The 20445-nt window shown below is 39.8% G+C and overlaps 1 long non-coding RNA gene across 1 annotated transcript; it reads right to left on the bottom strand.

The window, feature by feature from the left end:
* Positions 1-1318: 1318 nt before the first annotated feature.
* Positions 1319-17456, bottom strand: LOC137162734 (uncharacterized). The gene is made up of 3 exons (XR_010922478.1): positions 17074-17456; positions 14809-14928; positions 1319-1829 (listed from the first exon to the last, which is right to left on the bottom strand). It is a non-coding gene; the product is annotated as an uncharacterized lncRNA (long non-coding RNA).
* Positions 17457-20445: the final 2989 nt, after the last annotated feature.

The raw sequence follows: 20445 nt of genomic DNA, 5'->3' as shown, positions 1-20445 counted from the left end.
CTCTACTGGCAGGCTCACTTGTCAATTTCACTACTCTAGTTGTGCAGTGAAATTGACAGCTATGAGAGCCCCAGATTTTACCAGTATAAAAATGTTAAGAGGGGCCCACACAGTGTGATTTGCCCCAGGCCTGCACCCCCCCTAGGGACGGCCATGGGGAATGCTGCAATCCACTCTGGTGGGCCGCTAGTGCCTGCTCAGACCTCACAAGTTCCCGCCTGTGTGAGGAGAACACCACATGACCCTGCCATCAGACCATAGTGATTGGCTGGCATTAACCTTTGCTCCTGTATGGAGGAAGGGGAGGAAGAAGAAGGGGAGAAACAGCAGGGGGGTTTGTGATCTGCCACAGCCACACAGCACTGCAGAACTCAGAATTCTCCTGCTTTATGAGAAATACAGTTGTCCAGCGGTAAAGGGGAAAAAGATAATTTTCCACTCTGAGAAATACAGAGTGTTGGGGTACTTATTAAAATTTTCAGATATTAGGAGGTACTTGCTACTTAAAAGGTTGAGAAATACTGCTGTATGAGACCTGCAAAGAAAGTGGGAGAAGGATATAAGTGGACCCACCAAAAGAGACACTTAAATGACCAGAGAAATAATCTGGATTGCCAAATATAATTGAGAGTTTCTTGACTGTTTTGTAGCCCTGCCCAACAATATCATTTAAGTTTGGTTTGACACTTAATACTAGCATCTTCAAATATTAATTGTAAATGTCAACTGTATTGTATTTCATGAACTTGTTAGGTGGCAACACTACAAAGAGTCTTTTGTGAAAGAAAGTATTTTAAAAACACAATGCAGACCTGAGCAGAAATTATTCACTTTCCTCTCCTAATGCTTACAGTTCATATACAACTCTACATGCTGTCTGCATATGTCAACTTCTAGTTCTAAAACATTAATTTCACATTATCCAGTATGTTAAGCCTCTTTAGGAATTCGTGCTTTGTGCATCTGGCTGACAAAGCAATATTTTCCTTCAAGATTCAATACTTTACTTCACAGTGTTAGCCACAGCTGTTCAACTATATATGATAATTTTGGTTAGAGATTTTAATGGAAGTGGTTTAGCGGTGTATTTTATGATCATTCTAAAGGAATCTAAGATTTCCAAGATACTTGGGTGAGTTTACTGTTCTATCTAATTGCCTCAAATGCAGAGCGCATCTTATTGTACTAGAAATAAGGAATTCTTTCTTAGTCAAAAAACCAAGACTTTCCCTCAAGCTTACCAAAAAAAACCAACAACAACAAAAAAAAAAACAATTGGAGTGATTAGTGGACAAAATTATTTGGGGAAAGTATAATTTTTAGAATACTGTATTTAAGACCAGTCTTTAAATGAAGTTGCACTTGACCCTGGTTAATCCAAAGAGCTCTCTTTTTAGATAACTCTTTGAAACTATTTATTGATGATCGTTATAAATCAATAAACCAACATGAAGTGGGCTTAGACATGATAGGTGACATATAGGTAAGTAATCAAGATAGGACCTAGGTTCTGAATGTCTATATTTAAAAGGCTATAAGTAATATTTATTATTTATATTACAGTAGCACCTAGAGGCCACAATCAAGAACATTGTCCTAAACGCTATATACACATAACAAGCGACAGTTCCTTCCTACCCCAAAGAGCTTCCAAGTTCAATAAACAAGACAGACAATGGGGTGAAAGAGCACAGAGAAGTGAAGTGACTTGTCCAAGATCGCACAGCTGGTCAGTCTGAGTCTCTTGAGACTCATTTGCAGTCTTTATGGCTCCTATGCGGCCACAGTTTTAAGATCAGTAGGGTAGAAATCACTCAGACATGGAGGCTCTAGGAACACACAAAAAATGAAGACAGTCACTACACACAGAGTTACAAGTAAAAAAATCTTGTCTGTATTCTGTTTACTTAGCAGATGATTAAGGTTACAGCCACAAACAAATACATAAAACCTAAGCAAGCCCACACACTAACTAATGCTGTATTCATACTCACATACTCAAAGATGATATTAAGTTTGGTGGATCGCTCAACAGGTGGTCATTGATAGAGGGATGATTCCTTCTGGGGTCTTCCCTCAGGGTCTTCCTGCTCTAACCTAACCAGGGAACCTCTCATCTTGTTCTGACCATGTGTAGGGCATTGGGCCATCCCTCCCTGTCTATCTGGGAGGGAGGCCATGCCCCCTCGCTACTGTGCTTCTGTGGAGACAGAAGCTCCAAGGGTGGGGGATTAACATTTAGGGGCTCGGGACCCACAGGCAGGGACAGAGCCAGCAACCAGTCCATGGGCTGAGGCCCCTAAGGCAGGGGGTGGGTGCAGGTTTCTTCTGTCCATCTCCAAGGGAGATCGTGCCCCCTTGCTACACCATGCCTAACACCTTATGCACATGCATGAGGGGTCTAATCTTTTCCTTATCTACTTTCAGACCCTGTAAATTTTGGGGTGCCCTGCTTTTCGTAGGTTGTTCTTAGTTCCCCTTATTCTTATTAACATTTATATACACATGTACCTATGGTAACCTGAGGTCTGAATAGAAATTTCCATGATGTCATAATCGGGTGTCTTGCAGTCTGAACAGGTACATTGTGACATTTCTCATAACATCACCTATTGGCACATCCTTTACAGTAATCTTGTAATCCTATTGGCATAGGGTCATTCTTAGGTCCACCCACTCATGTCAAGTCTCCTAAGCCTGAGGCCTACTGCAGCTAAGAGGAAATCTCATAGGCCTTAGCCTCTAGGCCTTGCATTACAGCATTGTCACACATTGGTTGTATGTGACAAAGCATATTAGTTCACAATTACAACAGCATACTTCAAAGATAAAATAAACTAATTGGCTACACAGTCCAGTGCCTTAACCATGGACCCAGGCTGCTGAAAGAGTTAGCATTAATTTATTAATACATTTTATGGGTTAAACTGTGCCTGCCTTGCTAATGAAAGTAGCCATATTGACTTCAGTGGATTACTCACAAGAGCAAGAGAAGCATATTTTGACCTGAAAGCTTTCAAGTCTTCATGTATTTGGACTAAGTGTATCCCATTCTTTATCTGGCTCAAAGATCATCCCCAGTAGGATTACTCCTGTGAGTAACCAGTTGCCAGTATAAGGGGGCAAAGGGTAACTATTTGTTCTAATAGTGAATTACCTTTGGGGAAAGACTATACTCTACTTCTCTACTGCAAGTTCTTTCAGCATTACTATTGCCAAGGTTTCTCCTTCCCATTGACTTGTGTGTTTCAAAGACTATACTTCCCCAATATTATGTATTGGCTTCCATTCTTACAGGCGCAGATAGTAAGATTCCTAATGTTTCCAGTCCTTATTATTGTTCTGTCCTGAGTGCTAGTTGTAACTCTTCCCAGTCATGGGATAAGAGGGAAGGTCCTCTCCTGGATCAGTAACTGGTTAAAAGATAGGAAACAAAGGGAGGAATAAATTATCTATTTTCAGAATATAGAGAGATAAATAGTCGTGTCCCCCAGGGATCTGTACCGGAGCCAGTATCATTCATCATATTCAAAAATGATCTGGAAAAAAGGGTAAACAGTGACGTGGCAGAGTTTGCAGATGATACAAAATTACTCAAGATAGTTATGTCCACATAAGACTGTGAAGAGTTACAAAGGGATCTCACATAAATGGATGACTGGGTAAAAAAAATAGTAGATAAAATGCAATGTTGATAAATGCAAAGTAATACATATTGAAAACATAATCCCAACTGTACATACAAAACAATTGGGTCTAAATTAGCTGTTACCACTCAAGAAAGAGATCTTGGAGTCCTTGTGGACAGTACTCTGAAAACATCCATTCAGTGTGCAGCAGCCATCAAAAAAGCTACCAGAATGTTGGGAATCATTAGGAAAGGGATAGATAATAAGACAGAAGATATCACAATGCACTTATATAAATCCATGGTATACCCACACCTTGAATATTGCATGCAGTTCTGGTTGCCCCATGTCAAAAAAGAAATCTTAAAATAAGTACAAAGAAGGGCAACAAAAATTATTAGGAGTATGGAACAGCTTCTGTACTGTGAGAGATTAAAAAGACTGGCACTATTTAGTTTAGAAAAGAGTTAAGTAAGGAGGGGGAGGATATGATAGAAGTAATAAAATCATGAATGGTGTGGAGAAAGTCAATATCCTGCAGTCTGCACCAGTGTTACAAAGGAAATTGGATAAGATGTTTTCTATGTATAATGCAAAAAGTATTGGACTGACTGAGTATATATTCCTGTTTGACTCCAGTTTTCTCTTCAAGCCACTCTGTCAGTTTTCCACTGACTCATAATGCATGTTAAGCTATGCTATACAGAGTCTGCAGCATTTGAATCAACTTGCTGCTAAAACTGTATGTTTTGTTTTAACATTTTTGTTGTTTTAAACTCTTTCTAAATATTTTCCATAAAACCTTTCTGTTAAGATAGTCAAATTCTCTTCTCAGGTTAATGAATGTGAAATACAGGGGTTCATTGAACTCTGTCTCTCCAAGATTTGACAAAGAACAAATCTGATCTACGGTGGAACATCCAAATCTGAAGCCAGCTTGTGACTCAGAAAGGATTTCCTCTGCTCTTCTTTTCATTCAGCCAAGAATCCCTCTACGCAATACTTACTTATAAGAGTTACTTCTCTGTATTTGTTGCACTCTCTTGGGTCACCTTTCTTAAAGTGATACAATGATTGAGCATTGCCAATCTTCAGGGATGTCACCCTTCATCCAAATTAGGTTAAATAGTTTCAAAAGGAGCATGACCATGTCTTTTCCACCATGTTTTAACGCTGCTGGTGGTATACCATCTGGACCAGGTGCCTTGTTTTTTAGGGACCTGATTGTGGATTCAATTTCTGTTTCCAATATATGGTGGTCTTTGTTGTTGCCTTTGCAGTTGATGACTCAGCTGTCCTTGATGCCAACTTAACTATTCATGTTCAATACTCAATGAAAATATTCTTTATCTTTTAATCTTTACATACAGTATGGTTTTCCTGAGCATCACATACTATTACCAATCATAATTCATACCATTCATATTAAAGAGGAGGATGGTTTTTGTGGTTGAAGCACAAAACTTGGAGTCAGGAGATCTGCAGTGTACTTGTGACAGGACCACAAACTTCCTATGTAACCTGGTGAAAGTCACTTAGGATCTGATTCTGTCACTCACACACTAAATAGTACCTTACTCTACAAGTATGGTGTTACTTAGTGTGAGTAAGAGTTGAAGAATCTGTTATTTAACATCTCTGTTCCAGTTTATCAGGCTGTAAAATATAGACTAGAATAGTTCTCTAATTCACCAGGATGTTGCTATATTAGAGTGTTTAAAGTAAAGATACTGGGCCAACTCTATCTCTCATATAACTCCTCTGCTTTCACAGTAATTACACCAGGAATGTTTTTGGCCATTTGTAACTACCCAACACCAACTTAAGGTTTCTAAATTGGACCAAATCATTTAATATGTGAAAGATTATATGAAAGCCTTAATAGAAAGGACAGCACTTCATTTGCATATCATCTAGTGGAAAATAGTAAGTAATTTCCAGTAATTTATAAATTAGCTTGAACTACAAAGCATCTATAAATTCAGATACATATAAATCTCTGTTTTATCATCATAAGGATACTAGTAAAATGAACACATCTATTTAATAATATTTTGGACCTTGGCTCACTTATTGTAAATCCAAATTGTGAAACTCTCCTGTCTGCACTGGCATGGAAGGCCCCAGACAGTGTAATAATCATGTTTCTGCTGATAGCCTGTCCCCTCTAGTTCAGCAATGGAGAAGCCTCGCAGGGGAAGTCAGCACCTCTGCAATGGAGTGGAGTTTGGGGGTGGGTTGGAAGAGGGGCAAGAATGTGTCCAATAAGTCTGTGGATCTGTGGCCCGACTACTCTATGTCTCAAGTGGCTGGTGAGGAAACACAGTGGCATTGGCCACTACCATAGCCTATGGAGTGCTGTGCTGACGCTCTGCACTGGGGAGGGGAGATTCCGGTTGAGATTATTGTGATGTGTCTCTAAGCGGCACAATGCAGAACTTGTAACCTATGGTGGGGGGGCTGGGCTAAAATGGCTTTAAACCATCCTTGCACACTCCTGGGTGGCTCCAGGGGCTGGAAAGGCTTCTGGAATAACTTAGAGAAGACCTCAGGGCTAGTTAAGGGTATATCTACATTGAAATCACAGGGTGTGATGGCAGCTCACATAGATATACCTAAGCTAGCTTTAATTACACCTCATGACTGCAGTGTAGATACCCTAAGTTACGGAAGCCTCCCCAGCCTGCCCTATGGGCTACAGTGCTGCCCAGAATCTCCACAGTACTGCGTGTTGCAGTCCCATCCTGACACAGAATGCCCACTGTGCTGGGGCTGGCAAGGAGGTCCTCCAAAATAGCTTTATGGTAGTATTCTACAATACCTGAGCTGGGGAAATCCTCCCCCAACCAGCTATGGAGCTTTTAGGGCCCATTTATGCCACTCTGGTCCTCTGACACAATCCAAAAGGGGCCAGGGTGGGTGTGAAGCTCTGGTCCTCAATCTTATCCTGACCTTTACAGAGATCCCCTGCGCTAAATTGGCTTAAACACTTTAGACTTTACTCATATTAAAGATTCTGTACTATTTTTAATATATTGCTTGTGCAGTGTCCTAGAGAACTTAGTAGAGAATGACGACTTTTCTATGGTATTTTTTAAACTTTCTGTAGAACTGAATAGAGCATTCTGTCTCTGCGATAGCCTTCCATATAGGATGGCTTAAATAAACCTATTCAAAATATCTCCTCCTCTGTGAAATTCTGCCAGTTTTGTGAGTGGCTTTAGTGAACCCTATTGATTTCATTCCTTTTAAATTCTATAGGACTCTTCCACAAGCAGTGTCTCCTACTGGTTGGGAAAACATTATACTTCAGAGTTTTAAAGTTCTCTGGGAACTGTTCATAGATACAGTGCCTTGTGGAAAAGTTCTAGAAAATGTTGAAATGTTGCTGTAAATCAAAAGTTATAACATAGATGACTGGCTTGGTACTACATCCTGTCTTCTCAAATACTTCTACAGCCCTATAGCCCCAACCCCTTTGCTCTCTGTATCTCATCTGGACCATAATTCTCTGTACTATGAAAGAAGACCTTGTAATTTCTCAGTGCTTAAAGGTCTTCAACTGTCTGTCTGTCTCTCTGTCTTTCTCAAGCACCTCCCTCAGCTTTCAGCTCTGCACCACCAGCTGTGGGCCAAATCCTGTTCTGTTTTACACCAGTGCAACAGAAAGTAGAACATGGGCCCCTTGGTCTTCTCCATTCTCTGTAGTTTTTCCAGCACTGGCTTGGCCACTATGGTTCTCCATTCAGGCCTGAATCACCATTACCCTGCAGCTCATGCCATTATTTACACTAATGCAAAGTGGGTGTAAAGCACTACCTTTCGGATCTAATAGTGTTACACCTACAGTGCCCTCACCTTGCTCTAAAGTAAATGACTATGCAAGATGCAAGACAACGGTGAATCAAGCATGATGTGCTCAGTACACTCCTCTCTTGACAGCGCAAAGCTGCTTCTTTTATCCATATAAAGTAAAGACACTTAAATGTCAAATGTGAGGAATGTATAAGATGCAATTTTACAGAGCACCAGAATCTACCTTTGACATGAAATGTCCTCATTCTTTTCATATTAAAATGAGCCTTTGCAAATGTGAATTGGGATGGCAGTAAATAAGAGAATATCAGTGAAACCACATTTGTAGAAAGAAAACTGCATCCTCTCTTCCCTCAAGCAATATATACCAAAGTTAAAATCAAGCTTCATGTTTCTTTTAAATAGTTTTAAACCTGCCTCCGTGGCAAAGTTTTTCCAAAGTTTAAAAATACACCTATCAAGTTATTTATGCACTCAAAATATTTTTCCAGGACCATATATTATTTCTGAGCTTGTTTCCCCAAGGGTCGTATTATGAAATGAACTCAAAAGCTACAGTTAGTTGGAAGGTATGGATTTAATCCATGTGCATAAGATCTCAGGCTCAGTCCTGCAAATACTTAGGCACATGTGCCTAGCTTTAAGCATATGAGTAAAGTCAACAGGACTACCCATGAACTTAAAGTTAAGCACATGCATAAACGTTTGTGTTGTTACCTGTGATTAAAAGCTAGAACTGGGAAAACCTTATCAATTTTAATTCACACAGGTTCCAGCTTATTTTGCTATTTCTGATTCTGGTGGCTTTGCATCCTCTGAATTTCAATTAGAGTTTTGGGTTCAACCTATTGCAGAGCAGGAAAAACCAGCAACATTAATTAAGCTCTATGAATTGCACATGGGATCATTCATCTTTTGATTGAAACCAGAAGTAGAAAAAAATGTTGTCTTTGAAATTCTTATTTACAGGTTGAATTTAGGTGGGAAGTTGAATTTGGAGAGGTCAAGAGACCCCATCTACACTAGGAAAATAGGCCACATTTGAAAACATTTTAACACTTTTAAAAATACAACTTTGTCATAAGTTTGGACAGAATGTAACACTTTTTTAAGATGCTCACATGTGTCCTGCCAATTCATTCTTAAGGGTGTTAAACGGTTTCTACAGTAGTGCAAAGTCATGTTTAAAAATGTGCCAACTAACACATTTTCAGACATGATCTAGTCCAGACAGGGGCTGGGTGGGAGAAGGAAGTTTCCTTTTTAAATGTACAGAAAAGGCAGGATGGGGAGCTAGCCTCCCCGAGGGAAAGCTTCATCTGCCACCCATGGTCGTAAACCTCGGCCATCCCTTTCTAGGGGGGGCCATTGACTGTTCTGCCCTGGGGCCCGGAATTGCTGTCGATGGGCCCCCTGCAGGCTAACACCAAGAGGTGCATGTACCTGTGGTGTTGCTGCAGCAGGAGCATCAGGTTCTTTTGGAAGACAAGTGGGCCTCCCTGCTGGAGTATATGAAGATGGTGGTTGAGTCTGTTAGCTAGTGGGGGTATCAATGATGAGTGAAAACATGCTGTGTACAGTCAGACAGGATGCAGTGACCATCCCAAAGAGAATTATAACAGGATTATAGGGTTGCCAAGCCTCCAGGAATTACAGATTGATCTTTAATTAAAAGATTATGTCATGTGATGAAAGCTCCAGGAACATGGTCAACCAAAATTGGCAACCCTAAACAGGAAGCCAGTTTCCTCCTTAACTGTGGAGGCAGTTGATGTCCCTTCATAATAGCAGGTAAGCAAAGTGTGGAAAAATTACTTTTTAAAATTTGGAAGTGAAGTTCTGTTTGAGAACAGGACCTGTTTTCTGTGGACATTTGAGCATTTGCTAAGGGTCATAAATGGGCCCTCTGGCAAAAGGTTTTTTTTTTAAATGGGCTTGCAGACCTCAGCTCAATATACTCCCCCTGAGACAACCCAGAAGAAAACAGCAATGCTGATCTCCCACATTACACTGGCAAAGTTCAAGAAAACAGACTCCCAGATGACATGTGACTTTTGGTATCCATGAACACAAAATCAAAGTAAGCTCAGTTTCTTACAAAAAAAAGGTCTCTTCCCAGACCTGAGGTAGAAGTTCTAGCAGGGGCCTCTTGACCCTATTTCCAGGCCCGGGGTTACAGGAAAGTTCCTCCTTCTTTTGAACACAGTGTGAGGGGACAGAAGCAGCAAAGCTGCCCTCAGCTCCTGGGTTCTTTGTTCCCTTCTCAACCCCTCCCCTCTTGTGAAAATGGTATCAGCTCCCTCCTATTCCCTATCCAAAAGCTTCTGTTGGCTCTTAAGAACCAGTGGACAGCTTTGCTTGCAATATACAATAGTTCTTCCCTTACCTATTCACCCAGCCATCCACCTACCTCCTGGGAAAGAGATGCCAACCAGTCTGAGGGAGTCTTCTCCACAGACTGCAGAGTCTCTGGGGAAGACCCATAGGAATGTCAGGTCTCCTAATGTTACTTCTATGTTTGAACCCCATTTTTAATAGGTTTGGGTTTTGTAACAAAATTTGTTCAGCTCCAGTAAAATCTTTACTTAGTGGAAAGTTTATCTTGTATCCATCTCTCCAATTAGGCTTTTGCCAAGAAAATATATACATAGTTCAAAAGTTTAACAAGATATTTTTGTTCCTAGCATCACACTAAATAACATCCCTCAAAATTGGTTTGGAAATACTGCAGCACAATTAAAATACATAGAGTGTAAATCAGAAAGAGTGTGTTTATCGTAGCCTTTGAAATCTTCTAAAGCAGCCTGAACTCAAAGGAAAGAGCCCCTACCTTAGCTTAATGCCAAGTGATTAATCCTGTCCAAAACAATCCATTTATGATTAAGATCTCACAAAAAACCTTGTCCTTTTGTGTTTCAATTGCAGAAAACAGTACTATTTCTAGCATATATATTGTTTAAAGTGAAAGAGCATCCAGAAGTAATAATTAATAACAGCAAATGGTGCATGATGACCTGCTAGGAAAGGGCTGCCTCAGCCCATGACTCTGCTCATATCCTTGCTGTCAAACTAGTTTTAAAGATAGAAAATGTTTTGAGGGGTGTGCATGGAAATAATATAATAGGTTCGACAGCACCATCCCTTAGTTCAACCTCATCTAGGGGGAAAGTTGGGTGATAAGGAATGGGCGGGCGGGGGAAGAAACGGGGAGAAGATAGCCCTTTGTGGAAGTAAAAACTAAAGCTTGGTAGGAAGCTCTTCATGGAGGAAGATTGCGTGAAGTTTCTCTTGTGGAGATTTTTCTCCCTTCCCCTCACAGAATGAGCAATGGTTCAGTTCCTAAACACAGGAGGGGTGAAATCTTGACCCCACTGAGGTCAACAGGCAATCTCCCATTGATTTCAGTGAGACCAAACTATGAATATAACTCAAGGGATCTGCTAGAGTCAGAAGATCAACACAGAAGCCCTGTATCTCTGCACAGACTCTGGGGATTCCTGCCTGCCCTCCTCTGGATCTCTGGCACTGATGAGGCTTTCTGCACCAGCAGATGGTCTCACAGAACTCACCTTGAGAAGACAGCAGTTTTTGCCCAGTGAGGGTGAGGCACTGTGCAAAAATTAGTGCAGTCAGAGGCGTTTACTGCTGGTGTTCAGGAGTGATAGTGAACAGCAGTACTTAGCCCAAAAGCTCTGCCTATAGGTTTTCCCCAGGGCCATGTACCTAGTTCTTGTTTTGGCTATGTCCTTGGATTTCTGCTGCTTCTCTTTCAGCTTCTCTGCTGTTTCTCCCACAGAGACACCTCCACCAAACAATACCTAGCAAAATGCCTGCACCTACATGTGCCTCTGTTTTAGGTGGTTTCAGCTAGCTGGTTCCATAAAGGAGCTTAATTGTTTCCTACATTTATCAAAAATTAAGTGTGGCTGTTATACCCACCAGCTTCTAAGGCTTAACCAAACCCACAACAACATAAATGTAATGGGCGCTCAACTATAATAGCTATATATGAACAACAAATGTATTCTGTGAAGGACAAAATCAGTCTCCAAAACATTCATGTAGGAACAACCTTAAGGACTCTAAAAGGGGTAACCTCTCTACATTTCTGGAAAAGGCAAATCTAGTGACAGTATAAATGTTTGGACATTTGGGAAATGAGTTGACAGGCCTATAGTCATCTTTAGTCTGTGGATCTTGCCTACTAGATTCCTGCCATGTATAAAGTCAGTCTGGTCTGTATTTATAACCTAGTTTATCACTGTATGGATCCTACCACAATATTAACAAGAAAATTGATATTTAAAATGCATACCATATGTGCACCTGTGGAAAGGATTCAAATGGAAATGGGTAATAGATCTATGATGAAATAATTCTCAGTACAGACATTCTTTGGTATTCTCTTTTCTGCCAGTTTACATGAAGTTACATTATATGCAAAAATACAGGGTTTTGTCACATTCCAGAATGATTGAGTAGGATATTAATATGGGTCTGGCCTGACTAACCTACATAATTATCTGGCAATGTAATTATGATGTAGATCAATTTATTTTAAGTAATCCTAGAGGATCTTTCAACTGAGAAAGAAAGGAAGCAAGTTTAGAGTAGACATGTAATATGGATCAGATGAACTAATCTCATAAATGAATTGAATACCTAGATTTTCTTATTTTTGGTAATACCTAGGCAAATAGAGAGAGAGAGAGCGCGCATTCTTTGCAAAATTGAACAACAGGGCAGTGAAGTTCATGTACACAAATAAATTGTAATCCAAAAATCAAAACTCAAGTCGTCATGGAGGGGAAGGAGTAGCACTACTCACCTTTGCAAAGTATTAGATGACTGTATAACTCTTATGATACTTTGTGGTCTTCTTTTCCTCTTAATAGTTGCTGTATAGATACTTAGGTTAAAATAATTCTTCTTAATACTTTTAAGCTTTGATAGTTTTTGTTTTTGTGTGTATTTTTATAAAGTAAAGGGAACAATAAACATTAATGGTAATGGTAACGGTAACAATATTGGGTCTGATTCTCTTCTCACAATAGGGTTAAGTGGTTTTTTTTTTCTTTTTAATCAAATGGGTGCCTAATGCTAGGCTTTTAAATCCAAAAGTGCTGGGTGCTCAACAGCTCCCATTGATTCCATTTACTTCAGTGGGGCTTCACTGATTTACATCAGCTGACAATCTTGGCTTAGGTTTACATCACTAACTTCATTGACTTTACTGATTAGCTCCTGATTTACATCAGTGTAAGAGCAGATCAGGCTCATTATTTTTAGTTATATATTTGAGCCATGAAGACAATGTGAAAAGTGCTTTTTAAAAAAAGAAAATCAAATCAAAATAGAAGAGCCTTTCATAGTACATTCCTGCCAACATTTGAAGACTCTATAAACAAATGAGAAGAAAAATAAAGAACCACCTTTTAACTCTTATGAAATATATTGTAATAGGCACAGAGCAGCAGGCAGAGTGGGGAAAACTATAGATATTACTCTTAAAAAGTTAGGGACTGCTTTTCTTAAATAGAGACGTTAACGTGATACTTATTCTTGAAGAATAGCAAAGCACTTTCAAACCACTGGTGTGAAGCCATCTCTGAGTGGAAAGAGACAGTTGTTTACCAATGGATTGAAACACTGCACAATATATCTTAAAGGCCCAGTTCTGTAAACTGAGTGTAGTGCTGTCAACTTTGATTAGAACCATTGGCTTCAGAGTACTAATCACTAATAGTAAGTGTGTTTTCAAACCCTACATCAGGAAATGAAGAGTACTGTATCTATTTAAAACAGCAAGAGGAATTTATATAGGATGTAGATATGCAAATAGTAATTTGATCAAGGGGTCGAGACCTTCAGTTTTGCAAACAAGTCCCATCAAATTTTTGATAATCACTGGTCAGGACTTCAGATTTGTCTCATCTAAAATGATCAACTGCAACTGTACGACTCTTGCTCATCCTATGATGGGGCTTTAGCTGAAACGCCTAGGTTTTCTTTGAAGGTTTTCTATCCATGTATTGATCCTACTTAGCTTGTAAGAAGGGACAAGGTGGCTGCAGAAATAAATAGGAAACTGGAATAAAAACAGTTGTGAGAAAACAAGATGTACCATAGGTAGGTCCTGAGGCTTGATTTTGCAAGGTGTTGAACAGTCTGACTTTTTGATCCAGCAAAGCCCTTAAGAACAAGATTAATTTGAAGTATATGAGTAGTCCCACTGAAGTAAATAAGACTACACATGTGCCTCAGTGCTTTTCTGGATCAAGGCCAGAGTGCTCAATATCTTGCAAGACTGAGATCTTGGTGAACAATTTAGGAACTGAATGTAAATGTTCACTCTGTAATTCCTCGACTTCTTCCTCCTTCTTTGACCAGCCATCTCCTTTTCAGTTGTAGTTACAAGTAGCATTTGTAAGCCACAAATATTTGTTTACCTTTTTAAAAAAAAGTGAGATCCCTTCCTTTCAGTGTTCTTGTGTTCTTGTGTTCAGTGTTCTTAGACATTCATTTGCAACCACTCTCCAATGCAATCCCATTTTTTTTGCAAGAAATCTATTGAAGTACCCAATGCTACAAGCTCTCTTTATACTTCATATACTTTGGCACTGTAGGAATTATGAGCATCTTACATTGTCTCAGAGTGGCAAATCTCTTGTTCAACCTGCCATTTAACTGTGCAGGTGCTAAAATTCAGCTCCTGTGTTTGTTCCTCTCCTTCTACTTCCCCTGAATAAAACCTGACATTTTCTTGATGAATTTCAGCTTGAAGTTGAATCCAAGGAAAAAAATCCAACTTGAATAAATAAATAGATGACCAGATGAATAAGACCTTGTGTTTGAAGACAGGAATTGGCTATTTTATTGAATAGTTTCTCCAGCTAGGAAATGGAATTCTTTGCTCATGACATCCCAAACTGCAATCCACCTCCACTCAGGTGTATAAAGGGGAAGGAGGCAAGAAGCCTTGCCCCCCTGCTTTCCTAGTGCAGCACAAACAGTCCCTGCAGCCCTCAAAGCTGAAGGAGCTATTGATCTTCCTGTTCTGCATAGTGGATGGTCTCCTGCCTACTCTTGCTCCCCAGCAGAGTGTGCTGATATGGGTTAGAGGGTGACCCTCTGCATAGTCTTTTTACCCTGTCCTGCAGCAGAGCTACATGGCTTACACTGCAAAGAGTCTTTTATGTCTGTAGAAGAAAGCTGAATTTGCCCCTCATAGCCTACTAATACCTTACCGCTATATTGACCAAAGGAGAACCACAAAGGGCAAATAATCCCAACGCAATCCCATATACTTAACTTGATTAAATTAAGGCATTTTCATGACGTGGAGCCAAATGAGACAAGTTACCTTAATATTAGCCACTTGAAAATAGTCACTGTAGATCTTCCCTGGAGGACATCAGCTTCACAACAGAAATGCTATTCCATGAGAGAATTCAATTGCTCTGGTAACAGCCTTTGACAGGTACTGTGAGTGCCAGAAAGCAGAAATAACATGGTGTGTAGGCCAGTAGCCTCTTGACTTATGCTTCTAAATTAGCTGTACAAACAGATTACTGCGCAATAATGCTTTTCTGAGATCCTACTGGTAAATACATACTAGAAGAGACATTCACTAACTGTCACAGAATGCTACAGGGAAAGGAGCTTGAGAAGTAAATACACAGGCTAGAAAATTAACTGGATCTAATTCTGTCATACAGTATCCATAGAAACAAAACTATGCTATTATTCACTCTCTTGCCCTGAAATACTTTTTACAAATATGATATACTAAAGTGGATCTCATAACAAAACCTATCAGTATTTGTTAATAAGTTGTGTTCAAGCATCTTAAGGAGAGATTGATATGTACATATGCACACAGCAAGATGACAATGCTTTGAAAATGTAATTCAATCCAAAATCATTTTGGCTGGTAGAAAAGAGGTTTCTCACTATTTTCCATTTTCTGAGTGATTATTAATTGCATATATGTGACCCGATATTGACAATGCAAATGTTCAAAAATCATGATTCAGGCCCCCAAACCCATGAAATTTAAAAAAAAAAAAAAAAAAAAAAAAAAACGGGTTTCATTTTCTGTCTTCTGGTGTCAGAATGTTTAAGATTCACATTCCCAATCTTTTGTCTGTAGCCATGAGGACTAGAAACTTACTTTCATTAGAAATGAGAGCTGAGATTCTCAGGTAATAACCGGACTACAGCAGCTTTCCAAGTTAGCTGAATTCTTAGCTAGCTTTCAAATCAAGAAAATCGATAAAGGGCCTCTTTTTTTTTTTTTTTTAGTTTAGCTAGTTGGGAGGCACTCATGCTATCGTGGTGAGGGCTAGCATAAGACCCTAACAAAAATAACAGCTCTAGCACTGCTAGTGTCTGATCACAACAATGTAGATGACAGAAAAAGAGAAGCAGCGAAAGAGGAGGCACCCACAATAGAAATTGTTTTCAAGCAGAAAGCGTCTGACAGCACAGTGGCTATAAGCAGTGCAGAGAATGGTGTTCTACCTCTTCTGTTATCACATTCTAGTGAGGAGCAATTTATTGCAGATGGTAGTCACAGCCCAGCAGTAGATTCAGCAATGAATGAGACATTTGAGAGAGCATGGAATGCATGGCAGACAAAAGCAAAGCTAACTCGTACACTGAATTAATTGGATGAAAATTGAAGACTCCCAGCAGAGATTTTGGTTCCACTCTAGCTTTTAAAGAGCCTAATTCACTGGAGAATTTGCAAACTGCTGCTGTGGCAATCAGGAAGAATGAGCTTCCTTTCCAAAGATGCAGGGCTACCAAATACACAGGCAAGGATCCAGTAAGATCTTTAGATATGCCACTGATAAATCTAATGATGCAGAATGTTGAATGAGGCAGGAGTCCTGCGAGGGGGGGGGGGGAAGCAATCTTCTAATTAAAAGCTATATTGTAATGTAAGTGCATAAAACAGCTGAATTAAGGATGCATGGCTGATATCTAAGATCCTCAAACTTTAATGTTCTTTTAATATAGTTTTATATTGAGAGATATACTTTCTACATTTCATGTACATGAAATACCTTAGATGTAATGACTTCTCTCCTCCCCAAGCAATTGTGAAATGTGACTGAAAATAATACTTTGGAAGACTTGTCCATCTTCCATCTTTTCACTGTTTATTACATTAAAATCCATGCATATAGAAACGCTAAATAACATTATGGTATTTCAGAGCCATTAAAATATGAAAATAATTGTAATCATTCCATTAATCTCATTAAGCTGTAGATGTTCAAACTACACATTGATTAGTCTTCTCTCCAGTTCAGAGTTCTCATGTTTGGTTGAATTAGTTTAGGAAAAGAGTCCGAGGAGCACTAATTGGGCCTATTCATGGAGTCTTTACCCAAGAAAAACTCCTATTGATGTTTCACTAGACCTATTTAAGATCTTTTTCTAATATCACTTTTTTTCTAGGTACCATTTTATAATTCAGGGTCCTCCTAGATGTGAAATGCTCTCTCTCTCTCTCTCTCTCACACACACACACTTTTTCTCTCTAATCCACACTGAATAACAGTGGCATCAAAGTTTGTTATTAAACTATAGGGCTTGAAAAAGTTTGGGATCTGCTTACCTACAAAATGACTTTTCTCCCTATGAGATACTGCTATAGTTGCAATCAGTAGAGGCACTTCAGCTGCATCTTCCTCCATTTAAATGACTGGGAGCTACAAAGTAGGCTTTCTTCATGGATGGTTCCTCGTGTATGGATCTTCCTCTCCAATTTGGTCATTTGTACCTGGATTTGTTAACCATCTTGGCATACTGTGCAGCCTATTTATTCCAGGTATTTGGGGAGGTGATAGAGAACATAGTAGGATTTTAAGGGGGATGAAGGAGTGGTTGTTTGCTATTAAAAAAAAAAAAGTTCATTTTAATTTGTGAATTTCCTAGAATATAAGTATCATGAAATCTACATTAATAAGTACACAATTGGAGACTCAGCACAGCCAATTAAAACAATACTGTCCAATTCTTCTTCTTCTTCAGTAAATGTGTGCTCTGATACATAAGGAACAATACAGATATCACAGCCTCTGAAATGCTGAGTCCAGAGTTTCCTCTCATTCCCTAGTCTTCATTTTAATCTCAATTTATTTTATCATTTAAAAAAAATATAGCTATCCCCCACTCTCATGGCATCATCAATTTAGAAGTATGTTATATACAAACTGCTTTCTTCTTACTTTAAGCCAGTTTCAACTAATCAGTTCAGTGCTGCCTGACTCCTGTTAACCTGAGTGGAAGAAATTGAAGTACATAGAACTGGAGCTGATATTTAAACTGAGCACTGGAGAGCTGCAAGCACACAGCCAAAAGCATAAACAGATAAGCTGTATTCAATTACGTATGTTTTTAAATCCAGATTAGAAAGAGTGCTAGAGAGAATAGGTTCAGAACCCAGTTCTCCAACGCTAATTCGATTCTATGCCTGTTTATCCACTAAACTATCTTTCACATTCAAAGCTCTTTCACAAACTTTATCTACTGAATCTTCACAACAGCCCAGAAGGGGGTAAGTAGGTTATGATCTCCATTTTGCAAATGGAGAGCAGCAGACAGTGGTTAGTTGACTCTTAATTTCATACACCCATTTTAAGTATGCAGCGTTGTTGTAGTCTTATTGATCTGAGGATGGAGAAGATGGGTGACATAATATCTTTTATTTAGACTAGCTTCTGTTGGTGAGACAGAGACAAGCATTCAAGCTTACACAGAGCTCTTTTTCAAGTCTGGGAAACTAACTCAGTGTCACTGCTGCTAAATACAAAGTTTGAACAGATGGTTTAGCATAAGTAGTTAACACATACTTCTAGGTGAAGTGGCCTCTTCACACCCCTCCAGTCACGGAGATAAAGGGGGGAAGCAGTTATGGGGATTGATAATAGATTACAGATTCCCATTTGACTCCAGGAACGAGGTTCCCAGTTGTGGATCACAAGTGGAGATAGGCACCTATCTCCATCAGAAAGGCAGAGGTTAGGACACACCACTCTCATCGCCAACTCCCATAGGCTAGCTGAGGCAGCTCCCTACCAAGGGTGCTGGCTTTTGTGGATTGCAGTCCTAGGCTCCCCACATTCATTGTATTAGGTAGTTTAGGTCCCTAACTCAGGCTTTGTGGATCGCAATGTTTTTCCTGGGATTTTTTTCAAGGCACCTAAAAGCTAGGCATTGCAACACTTGTCACACCGCTCCTTAGTCCCTTTGTTGATCGAGCCTTAGTATCTCTGTGCTTCAGTTCCTCATCTAAACAATAGCATTTCCTTACATCACATAGCAGCTGAGAGGATAAATAAAGATTGCAAGGTGTTCAGATATTATGAAAATAGGGGCCATATAAATACCTCAGATAAAGAATAGGTTCTGTGGATCTAAATAGGAGCAACCTTCATCCTGTACCCTCCACCCCCACCCTAATAAATGTTTGTAAAGGACCCCAAGCTCCTTGCCAAGTCCCAGACAGTAGCAGAAGACCGCCATCTTCTCACTGGGGACTACACATCTTAGTGACTGATGACCCTACCTCAAACAAAGGCAAGCTCGTAACAACCTCTTTTCTGCCTTTCAAAAATGATCTCCATAAGCTTGTCAAGCAACCAGAGCCCCCACATGGAGTGGAAAAAGGGTACACTTTACCAGGGCCCAGAACAGGCTGCAACTCCCGTTACCATGTGGAAAAAACTGAGGCTAAATTGTAGATCATGCCTGAGGATATTTATAGAAACTTATTTCCTTGTATCTAGGTATCTATTGTTCAGATCTTGTGAGATTTGCTGGAGCCAATCAGTAGCAGTGTTAGAGCAATCTCAAGCAACATTCTGAACAGTGAGTTGCTGGGTCTGCTGGCCCAGCCCAGGCCCTTCTCTAGAATAGAGTGTGTGTGTTTGTGCAGTTAAACTAGGACTTGTAGTCTGAGACTGAGAGACAGAGAGATTTGTGCTCTTCTCTGTGCTATGGTCTATCATATCAAGATCAAGAACTACCAGTCCCAGAGTTCCTTGTGCATAGGTAGGCGGGAGGGACAGCTGGTGGGCGGGGCAAAGCAAAGCACCATAACAGTGGGAGCCAGTGCTGCTGCTTCTTCTGGTAGGATTTGCAGGCCCAAAATATATGTGAGTAAGTGTCTAATTCACTCACAGTCACACACACACCCCATGCTACCATGTCTGGTGGTGGCTATAAATACAAATCAGGCAGCCAGAAACATAAGGAGGTAAAAGAAAGGGAACTAAAAGAAGCTAAAGGACACCAATCTGTCCTCCAGTTTTTCAAATCAGATAAGGCCTTTCTGCAGTCAGGCAGTATAGTAATTAGGGAAGCAGATGAACAAAATCAAGATGAAAATGATTTCAATATAGAGACTGTGTCTGTGGCACTGGCAATTGATAATGAAGAAAAGCTGCCAGAACATGCATCATGTGACTCCAATCTAATGCTTGAGGATAGTCAGGTAGTATCACCATTAGCACCACCACATTCAGAAGGTTTACATGTAGCAGGAGGGAATAGTGCTACACTATCTGATTCTTGTCTTTTCAAAGATCCAGGCTTGTGGCCTGAAAACATAACAGATTCTATCTATCAAAAAATTGTTTTATCTGGTGTCCTGACTTTTGAAGAAATGCAGAAGCTAGCAAAGTCCGTGCCAAAAGATGTTGATGGGCATACTTTTCCTGAATTTCTTCTCAAATGTAAGACTTCCAACAAGAGAGAAAAGATACCAAGAGACTGGCTTGTTTGGAATGCTACCAACCAAGCACTGTATTGTTTCCCGTGTCGGCTGTTTCCTGAAGGGAGGCTTAAACAACGCAGTATGCTGGCAAAAAATGAAGGGTATTCACCAATTGTGAAAAAATGGCATAAACTATATACTAAACTTCCTGAACATGAAAAGAGCATAGAACATAAAACTTGCTACTGCCAGTGGAAGCAATTACAGCAG

This window comes from Emydura macquarii, unplaced genomic scaffold (assembly GCF_026122565.2).
Source record: "Emydura macquarii macquarii isolate MOO-44397 ecotype Brisbane River unplaced genomic scaffold, CSIRO-AGI_Emac_v2 contig_2457, whole genome shotgun sequence".
In the NCBI taxonomy this organism is placed as follows: Eukaryota; Metazoa; Chordata; order Testudines; family Chelidae; genus Emydura; species Emydura macquarii.
This window is presented reverse-complemented; position numbering and strand designations above follow the sequence as displayed.